At 47.8% G+C, this 16,145-nt stretch overlaps 1 protein-coding gene across 6 annotated transcripts in view; it reads left to right on the top strand.

Moving 5' to 3' along the window:
* The window catches only part of LARGE1 (LARGE xylosyl- and glucuronyltransferase 1), a 564,622-nt gene that overhangs the window by 233,941 nt on the left and 314,536 nt on the right, over positions 1–16,145 (top strand). The window contains exon 1 of one of the 6 annotated variants that reach the window (XM_089307592.1): positions 12,441–12,464. The exons of the other annotated variants lie outside the window; for them this stretch is intronic. The gene's annotated coding sequence lies outside the window, so the exon portion shown is untranslated. Of the gene's footprint in view, positions 1–12,440; positions 12,465–16,145 lie in introns of those variants that run through there. 6 annotated transcript variants of the gene reach the window in all.

The raw sequence follows: 16,145 nt of genomic DNA, 5'->3' as shown, positions 1-16,145 counted from the left end.
TTATTTGAAGAAGTTAGAAAGAGGGAGAGAGAGGTATTTTTCGTCTACTTGTTCACTCCCCAAATGGCCACAACAGCCAGAGCTGGGCCAAGCTGAAGTCAGGAGCCGGGAGCTTCCTCCAGGTCTCCCATGTGGGTGCAGGGGCCCAAGGACTTGTGCGATCCTCCTCTGCTTTCCTAGGCATGTTGTCAGGGAGCTGGAATGGAAGAGGCGTGGCTGGGACTCTAAGCAGCACCCATATGGAATGCCAGGGCTGCAGGCAGCAGCTTCACCCACCGAGCCAAAGCACTGGCCCCGTTCTCTGACCTTTATGTTTGTCAACCTATGAGCTCCGTTCTTCCAGGTCTTCTCCTAGTGTGTGACATATCGTTTGGAACTGTGGCCATCCACTGTGCTGGGGAACACTGGAGCCTATTAATGTCTGTCTGAGTGTGAGTGCCTGTCACCTAACTGCCGTGTGTCCCTCCTCCCACCCGAGTCTCAGCTTCTGATAATTGCCTGGCTTGTGGCTGCACGGCTCCAGTCCTGTGCCATCACCTCCCCCTGTTCTTTTCACAAGGGGCTGTGTCTCCATCTCTAACCAGCTAGCCACAGGGCATAGTGACAAGAGTCCTGGGCATTAAGAGCCCAGCAAACCTGGGTCCCAGTTCAGGCTCTGCTCGTGCTAACAAGCTGGGTGACCCTGTGCCAAGGATTAAGGTCCCCAAGCCTCCATTTCTTCATTTGTAAGATACAGATACATGATATGTGCTTCCCAGAGTAGAGGTGTGTGTTTTTTTAAAAAGATTGATTGATTGATTTTGAAAATCTGATTACAGAGAGGGAGGGAGACACATAGAGAAAGAGAGAGGTCTTCCATCCACTGGTTCATTTCCCAGATGGCCACAACAGTCAGGGCTGAGCCAGGCTGAAGCCCCCAGAGCCAGGAGCTTCATCTGGGTCGTGGGTACAGGGGTCCAAACGCTTGGGCCATCTGCTGCTTCTCCCAGGCCATTAGCAGGAAGCTGGATTAGAAGTGGAGCAACCAGGACCCAGACGCACCACACCACAATGCTAGCTCCAGAGTAGAGCTTTATAAAAATTACAGCCTTAGGAAACATTCGCCTTTCCTTCCTTGTGTGATCTCTAAGCTCTGTGTTACTGCTTTGAGGGATATGTGAAGGCTTGGCCTTGACCTTTAAGGAAGGGCTGGCAAATTATGACATGCAGGTAAATAATGTTTCTGTAAATGACGTTTTATTGGAACCCAGGCGCTGTTTATTTATGTATTGACTGTAGCTCTTTCAGGAGCACCCGGTGGTAGTTGCAACAGAAATCATGTTGGCACACAAAGCCTAAAAGATGTAGTGTTTACACCTTTAAAGGAAAGGTTTTACCTCCATTCAACAATCTTGCAATCTTGGTGGGAGCTAATAAAATGCCAGCTATCATACGTATTGCCTATTATTGTAGACTTTAGGTTTCTTTTTATTTTTTTATCTTATCATGTAGCTCTCTTGGGTCTTTGATAGCTATTTTGGCTTTTCTGATATGTTTTATGTCATTCTTAGTTCTCTTTTACGGTTGCTATAAAACATTTTTAGTTATCCAGCTGTTTTTTCCCCCCTTTCCATAGACTCTTCTCCATGTGGTGTGCAGGTTTAACCCACTTGGCACAGTCTGTCATATGCAGAGAGTTCACTGTGGCTGGGGATATCTCTAAAAGGATTTTCAAACCTGTGACTGAGTGGTTCCTGCTTTCCGAGTTTCATCTCCAAACGCTGGCCCCAGTGGGGAAGCTCAGAGCTGTGACTCGGGACTTCTCAGCAGCCACTGGAGAGAGCAGTGAATCTGCATAAGCCATTTTCTGATGTTTTGTGCAAAAATATCCTTTGTTGCCAAAATATCACCCTACAACTTATACTGCTAGTGTCTGTAATGCATAAAAACATTGAACTGTCTTTTGGAATAAGCACTCAAAACAAAACAAAACTCCAGGCTGTACAGGAGCCATGATTTGGTGGGAATATGGATTTGAGACAGATTTTTGTCCATACATCAGACCCTCTTCATTTACCAGCTTATTGCCGTGGGCCATTATTCAACTTCTCTTAGCTTTAGTTTACTGGCCTCCAAATTGGAACGAATACCTACTGCAGAGAGCTGGTGAGCGGATTAGTTGGGATGATGCATATACAGCAGTTAGGGCCATTGCCCTACCTGCAGTCCTTGCTTGAGGGGAGTGGGGTCTCGAAGGATCTTTTAGAGATAGTTTCTCTGCAAAGTCCCTCACAATTACGGTACCGTTTGTAATGGAACCTCCAATGATCAGAAGTCTTCATCAGGGGCTGGCACTGTGGCGCAGCGGGTTAACACCCTGGCCTGAAGCACCGGCATCCCATATGGGTGTTGGTTTGAGACCCAGCTGCTCCACTTCTGATCCAGCTCTCTGCTATGGCCTGGGGAAGCAGTGGAAGATGGCCCAAGTCCTTGCACCCCTGCACCCACGTGGGAGACCCAGAAGAATCTCCTGGCTTTGGATTGGCGCAGCTCCGGTCGTTGTGGCCAATTGGAGAATGAACCATCAGATGGAAGACCTCTCTCTCTCTCTCTCTCTCTCTGCCTCTGCCTCTGCCTCTCCTCTCTCTGTGTAACTCTGACTTTCAAAGAAATAAATCAATCTTTTAAAAAAAAAGTCTTCAGCGGGCACCTGCTTGCCATCACCTTTAGATTCTGCCACATCAGATACCCATCACCTGGACCCCCTCCGTGTTCACTCTGCTCAACGCATATGGACGTCTGCTTTGTTTGGACTTCGTGTGTTTGTTTATCTTCCAGTTTCCCAAATATATCAGCCTCACCCTTATCTTAGGGCTTTCATATCTTACCTTTCTGTCTTACCTGTTCCACCTTTCCCACTTTGGCCCGGTTAGTTCCTTCTTATTCTTCAGTTCTTGATTCAGTTCTCACTTTCTCAGGCCTTTCCTGAACCAGTCTTGGTCAGGCTCTATGGTGATCCTATTCTAAACAACAAACAAAACTTCTTTCTGAGTCCCTACCACATGCCGGTAAGTACACTGTGTGCTGCAGATAAAATGGAAATCAAAAACTGCACCACCTCTCCTTGTGTGGAACTTGCAGTCAGCAGGAGAGAGAAGGATTGCAATGATGCAGGTAGACCTGGATTCCTCTGTGATGGAGTTCTGCAGACCCCCAGCCCACCTGCCTTGAGAGCCAGCTCACACTCAATGAATTAGATGCCTTGGGGCTTGCCAGAGTCTGATGATGAGTCTTGGCTCTTATTGCTTCCAAGGCCCAACTGCTTCCGATGAACAAGAGTGAGACAGATCCCAGGACAGTGACCCATACAGTGGGAATAGCATGAGCCAAAGCCTGGTGCTGGAGAAAAAGGTAGGACAGTTTACTGGACCTAGAAGAGTGAGGGTAGACGTGCTGCACCAGGGGTGTCATTGGACACTGATAGGCATGGCTGTTGGCCCCATGCAGTTGTGTCTCTGTCCCTTGAGAAATTAAAGCCACTGAGGGATCTTCAGTGGAGGAGTTACATGGTCAGATTATCTTTTAGAACAGAATCCCCTGTGGAGGATGGATTGGGGACAAGAAGGCATGCAGGGTAAGGATGTGATGCCAAATGTAATAAGTCAGGCCCCAAAACACAAATCCTGCATGGTTCCACTTAGGTGAGAGTCCTAGGATGGCCAGATTCATGGAGGCAGGAAGTAAAATGGTGTTTGCCAAGGCCTCGGAGGAGGGGTTGAGGGAGAGTTATTATTTAATGTGTTCAAGTTTTAGTCTAAGAAGATGAAAAGACTTCTGGAGATGGATGTCAGTTAAAATGGTGTAGGTGGTAAACTTCATGGTCTTGTGTTTGACCACAGTTCAAATTAACTTTAAAAAGAAAGATGGGCTCAGGAAAAAACACTGACAGCTGCTTGTAGCAGTCAGTGAGAGAGATCTACAAAGAGTGAGGGATGTGAAGGTGCTGGTAGAAGTTTAGAAAATACAGTTACGTTAAGGGGCTTTGGGGAGGAAGACTAGCTAGGCCTGCATGTTGGCTGAGCTGTGGGGCAGTTTGGGAAGAGGGCATGCTGTGGTAGCCATGGGTCCATGCTTGTCTGGCTGGTGGGACCACTGATCAAGACAGAGCAACTTAGTTCAATCTCTCACAACACTGTGACTTTCAACACTTATAACTAATTAATTGGGCATTTGATGAGCTTCCTAATGAACTATAAATAGCACAGAAGCAGAGGCTGCATTTGCCTTCTTCAGCATCCCCATTACCTGGTGTACTGCCTTGAACACAACAGAAACTCCATAGATACTTGTGAAAGGGGCATGACTTGCAGTTTACCATTCCTGCCTTTCCACTCACTGACTTGATTCTAAAGCTGATGTTTAGCCTTGAGGTCTTAGGGAGCAATAAATAATACCTCCTCCTTCTGTGTCTACAATGCAAACAGAAGGGTACCAGAATACCACTTTTGTTCAAACCATGTAGACTTGTTTCCTTGCCCAGTTAGACCGGACAACATCAGGTCATTTTTCAGAGACATGGCCAGCTGCAGTGGACAGACCAGGAAAGACCAGGGAAGCAGGGCCAGCAAGAATGCTCAGTCCTCACACGTACTTGGCGCTCAACTGTGTTGCTCCACTTCCCTGAGAAGGAGTGTGGTTGAGAGGACTGGCGTGTTGCTTTGGGAGAACTTGTTCCTCCTGGAAAGCTGAAGAATGAGGTGGAAGAGTTGTTATGTGTAAATCAGATAGATTTTTGTGCTGCACTTTTCAGAGATGTAGATTTTTCAGGGAGGGAATCTTGGTGGAAGCCAAAGTCTCTGGACCATTTTCTGTCAAGTCTAAACTGAGCACGAGATGCAGGGTAGGGCACCTGTCTCCTATTTTGTGGGCTCATCTGGGGCAGCCTTTATAACATTTCTCTTAGTTTTTCTGCTATTTAAGGACCCAGAGTGAATGTGGTGGTTTTTGATCACCTGCTTCTCAAGTATTTTCTAACTTTTGGATCTGCCAGATAAACTGGGTTAGGTCTTTAGTCTGTTTTATAGAGGAAAGAGGCTGTGGGAGTCAGGGACATCCAAAAACATGGTGCCGGCATCTGCTTAGCTTCTGCCGAGGGCCTCATGGTGGCTGAATTCATGGTGGAGAAGCAGAAAGGGGAAGCTAGTGTATGTGAAAGAACATGAGAGGGAGACAGGGAGGGAGGGAGGAAGGTAAGGGGGCTGGAGAAAGAGAGACAGACTATGCAGGACAATTTTTACATCATGACCTAACACATACCTGTATGCACACTCATTGACCCAAAACAAAAGTTTCAGGAAACAGTTATATAGGCCCAAATATAGATGAAAGAAAGAGTTATTCTGTGATAAGAAAGGAAGCAAGAGAGCAGGCTGAGAAAACCAGACTCATTTTGGACATCCAGTCTAGCCCCTGTGAGACCTAAGCCACTTCTGTGATGTGGGCATTAATCCCTTCCAAATGCAGTGACCTATAATCACTTCCCACTGCCCCTACCTCTTAAAGGTTCTACCACCTCTCAAACCATTACATTGAGGAGCAGGCTTCTAGCACAGGAACCTTCTGGGGCCAAGCCATATGCAAACCATAGCAAGTGATGTAGTTAGTGGAGCTTTAAGCTGATAAGATCTTGTTGTGCCAAGTATTGTGGTTTGGATATGAGTTTGGATGCTGTATGTTCCACAAAGGGCCTTGTGAAACACTTGGTCCCTAGCATGGCACTAGTGGGACTTTCAGGAGACAGGGCCCTGTGGGAAGTTCCTGGGTCACTGGGGGCTTACCTTTGGAAGTTGGTTACCAGGGGAGAAGGTTGCTATAAAAGTCCAAGTTGGGCCCAACCAGTTTCTCTGCTTCCTGGGTCAACACGTGAGTCTTCCTCTGCCAGTGGCCAGCAGTCTGCCAGATGCAGACACCTGATGGCCAGCCAGTGAGGCCTCCTGGTGATGGACTTGAACCACAAAACCATGAAATCGAGGATGCTCTCCCTTCTACAGGGTTAGGTACCTCGCCTGTTTAGTTGTAGTCACAATGAGCTCACTCTTCTCCTCTTCCTCCTCCTCTTCTATCTTTGCTTCCCTTCCCTCTACCTCTCCCCTTCCTCCTCCTCCTCCTCCTCCTCACTACTTCTTGACTTTACTCAGTAACTACTTCAATAGGGAAAAGAGCTGAACTTAGTTCCACTTGCTCCTCAGTAACTAGGTATTTATTTATTTTTTTAATTTCACTTCATTTTATGTATTTGAGGGGGAGGGGGGAAGGGGAGAGGGAGAGGTCAATCCAGTTCCCCTACATGGGTGGCAGGAACCTATCACCTGCTGCCTAGCAGAGTCTGCATTGCTAGGATGCTGGAGTCAGGAGTCAGAGCCAGGAATCCAGCCCAGGTACTCTGATATGGGATGTGGACATCCTAATTAGCATCTTATCTGCTAGGCCAAACACCTGCTCCAAACGTCACACTTGAAAGGAAATACTTTCATGTGAGACGTTTTAGGAGCCAGGTCTTCAGGATTCTTCACTGTCCCGTATGTCACACATACAGGCAAGAGTAGTCAGCATTCTTCAAAATCTTAAACGAGGCTTCAGAGAAATGACAATGTGCTTTGTTCCTGCTTGCTGAGCAAATCAAACTTTTCATGAATGAAGCAACTCAGATTTCACCACGCACCTCTTTCTCTTTGTATCTGAAACTTGCTTTAGGAATTAGAAAATAAGAGATTCTAGTTATACCTCGCCTATGTGTGGGCAGTCATAAAGAATAAAGAAAGGAGACATTGACAGCCTGCCATGGGAGGGCTCAGGCAGGACTTGGCTGTAGGCGAACTAATTATGGAATATGTAACACACAAATGTAAATGCTAGGTCTTGATAAATTTCCTTTGAAAAGCATTTCCATATTTTACATAGAGCTAGCTGTTATTTCGGTGCAATGGATCATGTGCAATTGCAAGCCATTTGGTAGAGACCTCGTAATGACTTTCTTCTTGCCTGGTGTGGACTCGCCTACACAATGGGTTGTGCAATGCAGCCACTCTGAGACTGTGGCCAAATGCGGCAGACTCAGCTGGCGCTGCACTCCCTCCAACAAGGAAGGAAGTGGGAAGCGCTTCCATGGCTCCCACTGGCTTCAGTGGGAACCTGAGCGTTGTAATGTGCTTACAAGGCTCTCTCTGATCTGCTCCATCTATCTTTCTAGCATTTTCTTTCATTGGTCCCTACCTCACCTCCTGCGCCTTAGTCATATCGAGGAGTTATATCCTTACCATAAGCATTACTCCTTCTGGTCCTCAATCATAGGCTCCCACAATGTCTTATTTTCTGGGGCCTTTCATATCTTAGTAATTTTTTCACAGTGCCCATAGGCCAAATGAAATACCTGTTTGATTTATTGCATCTTTGTGTCCTAATAACTTTGTAGTATTTTGGAAAAAAAAAAAGAACACAGAGAAATGGAAGAAAAAATATTGTTATTTCACTCAACTGCAATTATTTCCTTATGGAATGTGTGCACCTGTTACACAAGCTCTCAGATCTTGGAATCAGGCTGGACAAGCTGGTGTACATCGATTTTCATGCAATTATTTCTTTTTCTCATATCGACTTTGAAAATTCGGCTTTACAAAAGGTACAGCTTCAGTAGGATTTAATGCAGTTTAGTGTCACAACTCTGAACTACCTTGGCTAGTAGTTGGGGTTGGAGTCATTTGTGCCAGATACTGAGACTTGCTCGGCTTTGCCTGATTTTCATGGAAATATGTTGGTGCCTGTGCGGAGCTGGCAGCTTTGGGTACCTTGGCACACGGTTTGGGAACCATGGTTCTCAGTGTTAGCACATACTTTTTGCTCTGTGTAAGCTCATCTTGCCAGGCTCACACAAACTTGAAATTCTCCCTTAACCTTGAAGACTGAGGTAGGAGGTTCTTCCGTGTGCTTTCTTGGTACATTGTCATTAGCCCTACCGTGTTGTCCCTTCACACTCTGATGTCATCTTTGTTTCTCGTGTCCCCCACTGGGCTTTAAGTTCTTTGAGGGATCGGGACTGAGTAGCGAGTGCCATATTGTAGTTGCTGCGTAAATGTATGAATTTATTTACTTATTTGAGAGGCACAGAGAGGGAGACAGGCTGACAGACAGCTCCCATCTCCTGGTTTACTCTACAAATTCCCGCAATGGCTGGAGGAGTGGACTGGAGCCAGGAACTCCATCCAGGTCTTACACCCGATTGGCAGGAACCCTACCACTTGAGCTACTGCCTGTAACCTCCCAGGGTCTGCACTGGTGGGAAGCTGGAATCAGGAACTGGAACCAGGGGTCCTCAGGTGGATGCATCTCACCCAGCATCTGAACTGCTAAGCCACAGGCCTGCCCCTAGGAATAGGAATTTGACGACTGAGTGCATATGATCAGATCTTGCTCAGACTGAGTTTGCTGACTGGAGAAAATAGTACCAATCCGAGAGATGCGCAAGTGCCGGCTCTTCTCCTTTGTGGATGAATGTCGTTTGTAGAAGCCTGACCTCAGGGGCGTGCAGTGTCTCTGTGTCCTGTGACCGTATATGCTCCTTGGCTGCATATTGCAGCCCTCCCTGCTCACGGCACAGGGCCTCATGAATTACAATACAGTAGTATTAGCCGTAGAGGTCATTTCAATCCTTTTGCATTTATTCATGTTGTGAGACACTGACCCTTATGCCATCTCTTTGGTTCAGAAATTGTAGGTGTAACCTGCTTCAGATGTGTTTGGTCCTTCCTTTAGAGGGAAATATATTAAGTGGCCTGATGGCTCAATCTCCTAGCACACTGTAGCATGATAGAAAATTCGCTTGTGCTGCAGTTATTTAATCTAGACATGATGGAGCCTTGGGGACCATGCCATAGGTCCTACCAGGGAGAACAGAACTTGGGTCTTATACCACAGCAGGTGGGCAGGGTCTCTGTAGGCCTCAACTAGCAGATGGTGGCTGGCCAGGTGCCTGTGCACTGGTTCTGTGTGTTTCTGGAACTAATATAACATCAGCAGCTTCTTCTGATATAATGGACATCGTGGAAGAGGGATGGCCATTTCCCCCACCAAGCTAAAATCACTCAGATGGCTTTCCTGAGCTCTGTGCATAATGCTTTGCTTCAATTTTGCTTTATCTTCATTGTATGAAGATGATGATGCTATATTTCACCACAGGTGGCTGTTTTTTATTACCAAATTCAACAACAAGGAACAGGAACATTGGCTAATAACAGTAATACTCATCCCACTAAAGGTCCTATGTGTTTCCAGTGAAGAACATCATGTCCCATGCGTGTAAGATTTCTTTACCCAGGCCTTTGCCGTGGGCTTTTAAACATGTGCATTTTAAGCCTCCGCCTGCAGCACTGGCATCCCATAAAGGACCAGTGCATGGCCCAGCTGCTCCACTTCCCATCCAGCTCTCACTGCTAATGTTCCCCGGGAAAGCAGTGGAAGATGGCCCAAGTGCTTGGGCCCATGTACCCATGTGGGAGATGTGGAAGAAGCTCCTATCTCCTGGCTTTGGCTTGACCCAGCCCTGGACATTGTGGCCATCTGGGCAGTGAACCAGTGGATGGAAGAATCTCTCTATATCTCCCTGTCTCTCTATAACTTTGACTTTCAAATAAATAAAATATTTTAAAAATGCATTTTCAGAATAACCTGGGAGGTAGGACAGTTTGTTCCCAGTCAATCAAGGCTCAGAGGCATTGAACTGCTTGCCCAAGGCCAACGCATCCTGTAACCCTTCTGTGTCCTTGTCTGTAGCGGCTCGGTTGCTGTATGGGAGTCTGCTTTCACCCGGGCTGCACCTGCGTGGGTGTTGCAGCCCTTAGCCACACAGCTTGTGGCTTCGGAAAGACTCAAGGTTAGCTGAACCGTTACCCGTGGAAAGATGAAGGTCTGCATAGCTGCTTAAAATCTACTCTCTCTTGACCTTTCTTTATTGAGGGAAAAGATCTGTTTCCATTATCTTTTCACACCATTACATACTGATACTGCTGCCGAGTGTTAAGAGTGGTAAGGAGCAGCAAAAGGAGTACTTGAAGCAAGTTCAGGGAATGTGAAATAGCATGAAGCCAGCACTCTGGTGTAGTGGGTAAAGCCACCGCCTGCAGTGCTGGCATCCTGTATGCTCTGCTTCCCATCCAGCTCCCTGCTAATGCACCTGGGAAAGCAGCAGAGGATGGCCCATGTCCTCGGGCCCCTGCACCCACGTGGGAGGCCCAGATGAAACTCCTGGCTCCTGACTTTGGCCTGGCCCAGTGATGGCTGTTGCAACCATCTGGGGAGTGAACCAACAGATAGAAGATCTCTCTTTCTCTCTCTCTGCCTCTCCCTCTGTTTATCTAACTTTGACTTTCAAATAAATAGATCTTAAACAAAAGGGAAATGTATTTTTAGAAAACAGCGTGGAGGGTGGGGGTGAGTGGTGGAATTGCTTCTCCTTTGGCTTCTGCTCCCAGCATTCCTGGAGACAGTTGGCTAGTGCCTGTGCATCTCTGGATCTCATGTGCTTCATGTAGTGTGGACAGTTACAGTGGCTTCTCTGCTGGCCTCCAGGGCATCAGCAGGTGAGTGCTTGGGGGATGATTCTTATCTCATCTGGGCTTCAGAACACCTCCAATAAGCACAGGTGCCCCCACCCCTTCTGTCAAGGCCCTGGTCAGTGCGTTGCAGACAGGACCTCCCGGCTGCTGGCCTACTTTCCTATACTGTTAAGCATTGCTGACCCCACCTGTACACTCACATGCTGAGCAAAAGTCACTTCAATATGGGATCAAGCCTATTACCTCTGCCCTGTCATTAAATAATATAATGATTCTATAAAGCAATGAAAGTTAAGTGCAAGAAGAAATACTCCTATAAAAATTAAGTTGCGTGTTAAGGCAAATTGGCTGAAAAACAGTTGTCAAAGATAGGCAAGATTACTACAAGCTGGGGAAAAGATAAAAATATGACAGGGATTCTGCACTGATTCACTTACAGATGTCTTTCAAGATCCCTGTGTACTTAAACTCAGGCTGCAAGCATTTGGCAGTTTCTTTGTGGTTTATGCAAGATGGGCAATGTAGAATTTCAGACAGCGGGCACCTCCTTGCAGGAAAGGCCTTTTCCCTGTTGGGAAAAGATTTTCAGGTGAATTCAAGCTTGCATTGAGAACTGAAGTCAGCCCTGTTGGTGCTGGATTAGAGGATTCCTGCTCAGTTGTTATCCCCATTCTCCAGATGAGAACAGTGAGGCACCTTGAGGATAATCAAGGATGGAGAGAGCCAGAGTGAAGAATTATCATTGGTATCCGTTGTCTGCTTCTGTCTTTAGAATGCCATAGATATAATTATAGACAGCAGCTTTTGTTGTTGTGGTTAAAATCAGGCTGTGGCATGCACAGCTGACCTTGGCATTCTGAAGTCCCAGATTTTTCAAGCCAGGCTAAGCACTATGTCCTCACCATCCTGCTGGGAGTGAGGGCGTTTCTCTGCTTAGCCATCCTCTCCCATGGGAGGAGAGTTGTCCTCACAAGCCAAGAGAAATGCCACCACAGAGATAAGACATCAGATACTTGGAACTTGATGCATCCGTCTCATTTGTTCTTTGGGGCTGAAACAGGTGCAAAGCCTGCAAAGTGTCAGGAAGAAGTGAGCAGCATAGAAGCCTTCTTTCTGGAGAAACTCGTAATTGTTCTGTCTTGGGATAGAAACAGCCCAGGTGTGCGTGTATGCAAGGGTGTGTGCGTGGGCACCTGCACATGTGCGCCAGGCTGGATAATCACAACCCTTCTATACGCTTACTGTGTTGGAACCCATCCTCGGTTCTGGAGAGAGAGAGAGAGAAAGAGGTCTCTAATGTGTGCTCTGGATTTCGACAAACGGCATATTTTGGGATGTGGGGTTTGTTTCTGCTGAATATCTGGCTTGATTAGCATGGAGCAGCTCAAGCAAAACAGGCTGGAACCCCACCCCACCCAGCGCTCCGCTCCCCAGGGCTGTACAATCAGGAAGCCCATTCTCCCTCCCATTGTGGCTTTGCAGGGAAGCGCGCTTTACATATGCAAATGCCAGCCCCAAGTTTCACTTAATAATTATCAGCTGGAGATTCTATTGATGAGCAGCTGAAGCTACTCATCAGGAGAGACACTCTGAGTTAACCGTTTCTAGACCCCCGCTGGAGCCTGCTGCTGGGGACCAGCCTGTGGTGGCAGACAAAGTTCCCAGACCCCCACCCTTTGCATCTCCCTGACCTGCTGCTCGCTACTGCCCATCATCCTCCACCCCCACACCACGTCTGTCTTATGGGCTGTGGGAGGCAGACCAGATCCGTCTCTATTTGCAGCAGCAGGCTTGCCCACAGCTCTAGAAATAATGGCCCTGTGGAGTCCCTGCAGCTCAGGCAACTGATGGCGTCCTTTCCAAAGCAGGGTGCCCCGGGTGAGTAGCACAGGACAGTGGGCACCTGCCTCCTTCCTGTGGGTCCTCTTCATTCTTCTGCATCTGCGCTTCCCTCTGTGTCCTGGGGGGGCGCTGGTAGGCAAGGGTTCCTTTGGATGGTCCCAGGGTTCCTCTTCCTGCAGGAAGTCCCTCACTTTCCTGAGGCTTGCACAGCCTGTCCTGATTCTATGACTTAACTGTGTGGTGAGGGGCACCCCGCACCTCAGTACATGGGAATACCACCTGGATTTCCCAGAAGGAGCTATTGAAAGGTAGAAGGTAGAATGGAAAACAGGTTTTCTGAAGTCTCTTAGATCTCAGTTTTAATTTTTACCTTTTTTTTAAAAAAAAAGATTTATTTATTTATTTGAGAGGCAGAGTTACAGACAGGAGGAGAGACAGAGAGGGAGGTCTTCCATCCACTGGTTCACTCCCTAGATGGCCGAAGTGGTGGAGCTGGGCCAATCTGAAGCCAGGAGCCAGGAACCTTTTGTGGGTCTCCCATGTGGGTGCAGGGGCCCAAGCACTTGGGCCACCTTCCACTGCTTTCCCAGGTGCATTAGCAGGGAGCTGGATCAGAAGTGAAGCAGCTGGAACTCATGCCTATATGGGATGCCAGCACGGCAGTTGGAGGCTTTAACCTACTACGCCACAGCCCCAGCCCCAATTTTTATTTTCTTTTACCTTAAGTCTTAGCAAGTTACTTAAACTGAATGAACCTCTTCCTGCTTCTTCTTCTTTATTATTTTTTAAATATTTATTTTATTTATTTGAAAGAGTTACAGAGAGAGGTAGAACTAGAGAGAGACAGAGAGAGGTCTTCCGTCCGCTGGTTCATTCCCCAAATTGCTGTAATGGCAGAAGCTGAGCTGATCCAAAGCCAGGAGCCAGGAGCTTCTTCTGGGTCTCCCACATGGGTGCAGGGGCCCAAGGTCTTGGGCCATCTTCTACTGCTTTCCCAGGCCATAGCAGAGAGCTGGATCAGAAGTGGAGCAGCAGGGACTAGAACCGGTGCCCATATGGGATGCCTGCACTGCAGGCAGTGGCTTTACTACCCACTACGCTACAGCCCTGGCCCCTCTTCCTACTTCTTTAAGATGGGGACACTAAAACCCAGCTCAGAGAATTGCAATGATGAAATGCGATAGCGTGTGAGGCTCAAAGGCCAGGGTCCTAGGGAGCTGTAACCGTGATCCTCCTTGGAGACACCAGTGCTGTTTTCAGCTGCCCTACTCACTTCCTGGATGCACTTACTCAAGACCTGTTTCCTGAGTGACGATTGTGTGTGTGCTTCTAGTCCCTGGGCATATCATCAGGCACTGAGGAGGTCCACAACAGACCCTGCTACCATTGAACTTACACTCCAGAGGCAGAGGCAGGCAAACAGGCAGGGGACAAAGAACTTCATACTTGGGGAGAGAGTTGGCATGTTTGCAACAGAGAAGAATAAGCCAGGGACCGAGTGGGAGAAACCCTGAGCCTTCGGGGTGGACAGGGATGGGTGTTAGAGGCTGGTTTACGGCAGCTTCTCTGAAGACTGGCAGCATTAATGCAGGTTCTTAAGGGGGTGAGAGCCAACAGCAGGTGCAGAAGCCCTGAGGGAAGCTTCTGGAAGGCCGGATCAGCAGAGGCACAGGCGTGTGTCCAGGTCGGAGGGATAACTGTGGCGGAGGCCGAGGGGAGCCTTGGAAGACCCCGTCAGGTTTTCGGGTTTTGTTTCCTGGAAAGGTGTAGGAGGGGACAGCTGAGGAGGACAATACTGTGATCAGAAGACCATTTTTGTTCCTTCCTTCTTCCCTCCCATTCTTCCTTCCTTTGAACAGCAAAAAGAGAGCTACTGCATGTGCTGGTTTGCTTCCCCACTGTTCACAATAGCTCGGACTGGACTAGGGTGAAGCAAGAGCCTGGAACACAATCTATGTCGCCCACACGGGTAGAGAGGACCCAACCTTTGAGCCATCACCTGCTGCCACCCGGGGTGTGCATTGGCAGGAACCTGGGACTGGAAGCAGAGCTGGGGCTCAAACCCAAGCTGTCCAGTGTGGGATGTGGGCGTCCCAAGCAGTATCTTCGCTGCTGCAGCAGACACTTTCTCCTGATGATTATCTTTTTAAGCATCTGGCTGTGCATGGCAAGTCAACCCACTGAAGCAGGTTAACCTGTTTGGTAGCTGGGGTTTGCATACAGGTGAGAGGTGGTAGGGGTGAGATTGGGGGAGCAGTGCTTGGGGCCATTAGAAGAGTTTATCCTCAGGGTCTACTTTAAAGGTAGAGCCAACATTCATCTAGTTGCTAACGCAGTGCACAAAGGACGTGAGAGAAGAGATTAAAGAGTGAGCTGGTGGCCACATGTGCACACTTGCTGCTCACACACATCACACTGTATGGCACTGGCTCTTGCCAGCATGGTGTCTGCCCCAAACACATGTTTCTTTTGTGTATGGTGAGGGGATGCGTAGTCACAGTGAGGAGCAGGTTGGCAAAACAGCCATTGTCCATGTAGTCGGTGCCACTACCTCCATGTGTATTGTGCAGAGTAACAGGGAGTCCAGTGACAGGGAGAGCGATGGAGGTGGCAATGCACCCTGGTTGAGAAGGTTGAATAGGGTTTCCCTGAAGTGCTTTTTGAGCCTGGAATCGGAAGATCAGTGTTAGTTCAGCAAGTGACTAACACCTGCAGAGCACCGACACTCTGCTTACTCTCATTGCCATTCCGGCACCCAGGAACTTAGAGCTGGGTTTCTGTGTGTAGGGAAATCCTTGTTATTGAGACTCACTGGTTTACCAAGGAGCCAGAAGATAGAATCATAAAGTGCATAGGATTTCAATAGAATCCAGAAAGGCTCGGACCAGGATCTCTTCCTGACACATCTGCCCCATCACCCACGGATCCTGACACCGACTGCGGTCACTCCCACAGGTGAGCCCCAGTTCTACATGGGGCCAGGAACTGGGATCCTGTCCTGGAGGCACCATTGTCAGAGGCATCCCTTTGGTCCCCTCTGTTTGCTCATGCTTCTTCCTCCCAAACCCATGCTTTCTTTCAGCATGCAGAGGAGAATCCTTGCAGTGGAGTTGAGTTGAGGGTCCTCACTTTTATTCTTCTGCCTTTTGTAAAACTGTTGGAAACACCTTGTAAAATAATCCTGGGAGTAGGTCTCGTAAGTAAATACCGGTCCATCAGAAGTGGATGTGGCAGGTTTTGAGCTCTCTAGGTATTAGCAAACTATTTTGCCCAGTCTTCTATCTTGCTCTTGTTAATGCATCACCATTGCCAGGTGCCCATCCTGATAAAGTATTACTTTTGTTAAGCTGAACTCTTGATAAAATCTTCTAGCCACCCCCCTCTCCAGTCCATCCTAATAAAACCTCACTTTGATTTCTGATTTCCTCCTAAGACGTGATTTGGATTTGTCAGGAATGGGTAGAAAATAAAAGGATGATAGTTTTTTTCTCTAGTCTGTTTTCTCTTCCTGATGAAGATCCTTGCGGGAACTGGAATTTCACTTTAATCTAAGTCAAACTGATAAAGGGAGCTTGGTGACTGTGAAGAAGAGAAAAGAATGTAGGGAAAAGATGGACAGTCATTTAGAGGCAAAGGGATGTCTGGGCAGGCTTTTGCCTGTATCCTCTTGTTTTTAATTTACAATTGAGCTGTGGAGGATGGCACTGATGTAGGCAA

The sequence above is a fragment of the Oryctolagus cuniculus genome, chromosome 11 (assembly GCF_051225735.1).
Source record: "Oryctolagus cuniculus isolate XC-2025 breed Fujian yellow rabbit chromosome 11, ASM5122573v1, whole genome shotgun sequence".
In the NCBI taxonomy this organism is placed as follows: Eukaryota; Metazoa; Chordata; class Mammalia; order Lagomorpha; family Leporidae; genus Oryctolagus; species Oryctolagus cuniculus.
The sequence above is the reverse complement of the archived record's forward strand: the minus strand, read 5'-3'. Positions and strand labels throughout refer to the sequence as shown.